The sequence below is a fragment of the Molossus molossus genome, unplaced genomic scaffold (assembly GCF_014108415.1).
Source record: "Molossus molossus isolate mMolMol1 unplaced genomic scaffold, mMolMol1.p scaffold_m16_p_10, whole genome shotgun sequence".
Lineage (NCBI taxonomy): Eukaryota > Metazoa > Chordata > Mammalia > Chiroptera > Molossidae > Molossus > Molossus molossus.
Genome location: NW_023425345.1, coordinates 91,495,526 through 91,497,431, shown reverse-complemented (window position 1 = coordinate 91,497,431; position 1,906 = coordinate 91,495,526).

Genomic DNA, 1,906 nt, shown 5'->3' with positions numbered 1-1,906 from the left:
AAACAATGAGGTATCACCTCACACCTATCAGAATGGCCGCCATCAACAAATCATCAAACAACAAGTGTTGACGAGGGTGTGGAGAAAAGGGGACTCTAGTGCACTGCTGGTGGGAATGCAGACTGGTGCAGCCACTATGAAAAACAATATGGTGTTACCTCAAAAAATTAAAAATTAAACTTTCATTTGACCCAGTGATCCCACTTCTAGGAATATACCCTGAGAAGACTGAAACATCAATCAGAGAGAATATATGTACCCCTATGTTCATAGTAGCACTATTTACAATAGCTAAGGTCTGGAAACAGCCCAAATGTCCATCAGTAGACGAATGGGTAAAAAAGCAGTGGTACATATACACAATGGAGTACTACGCAGCTGTAAGAAAGAAAGATCTCTTATTCTTTGAGACAACATTGAGGGACCTGGAAATTATCATCCTAAGTGAACAAGCCAAACAGAGAGAGACAAGTATCATATGATCTCACTTATTTGTGGAATGTAATAAACATAACAGTCTGAGGAATGGGGTAGTCCCAGAGATGTGGAAGTGGGGTACAGACTGACAATCCCCAGTAGAGGGGGGGGTGGGGAGAGATAAACCACAGAACTTATATGCATGTATCCATGAACAGTGGACATGAACAACAAAGCTGGGGACAGGGCGGGGAGGGAGGGGGAGGGGGAATCAGTGGGGGGAAAAGGAGAAACATCTGTAACAAAAATTAATTAATTAATTAATTTAAAAAGGGAAAGAAAGAAAGAAAGAAAGAAAGAAAGAAAGAAAGAAAGAAAGAAAGAAAGAAAGAAAGAAAGAGACAATGAGATTCGGAGGAGAAGGAATTTTAGCTTATTGCAGAAGAACAGTAGGGAGGAACCTTGGTGCTTATCCATGTGAGGGGAAGGTATGAGGAGGAGACTTGAACAAGAGCACAGGGGAAAGGAGAGGGAGTTTGACGTACCCTTCAAGGAACTCAGCTAAGGCAGGAGTGAGCAGGAGGAGGGAGTTTATAGTCTTGCAGGAATTCTAGGAGGCATCCTCTCCTCGTTTTCCCTTGCTCTTTAGATGATTCCACCTTTTTACATAATGCGTATTCTTTGCCCTCCTCCTGCTTAACTCAGGCCAGGTTGTCTCTTGTTCTGGAGATTACAGCAGACTTCTAACTAACTGGTTCCTCCACCTCACACCCCTGCCTACCAATCCATTCATCTCACAACCAGAGTGACCTCTCTTTAATCTGATCTTGTCCCCTACTCCCCCCGCATTTCAAACATTTCAGTGGATTCCTGCACCATCAAGATCAAGTCTGAACTCCTCACTGGGGCATATCAGGCCTTTTGTGATCTGGCCCCTGCCCACCTCTCAGCCTCCCCTCTCTCGCATTCTCCGTTCCAGCCTCTTGAGTTAGCCTGCCATTCCCAGAGCCTGGCTTCTTCACCTGCTTTGCTTTTGCTCTGGCTCTCACTCAGTCTTTTCTCTTCATCAATCCAACTTCCATGCTTTGAACATGGTATTTCCTTTTTAGGTCAGATCCTTCCCCTCTCTTCTCCGTCTAATTCCCATATGTTTTCATGTTTCAGCTCAACCACTCCCTTCTTGAATTCTTCCTTACTATTACCCCCCCCACACACACACACACCACAATCTCTTACCCCCTCCCCCCCCACCTGAAGCTGACCCGGGCATACTGGGCTTGCTCCTGTATTGATACTATCTCAGCACCAGCTGGTCTCTGATGCTGGGAAGAGAACTGCTTCAGGACAGAGACCCTACCTTAGTAGCAACTAGAATGTTTTGTGTGGTTTCTGGAAACTCACTGTAGAAGGAGCTCCACAATGTTGACTGAGTGAGTGAATGAATGGATCATTGGTCACTGGTGGCAAAGAAGAGGTAGTCAGGAGGGAC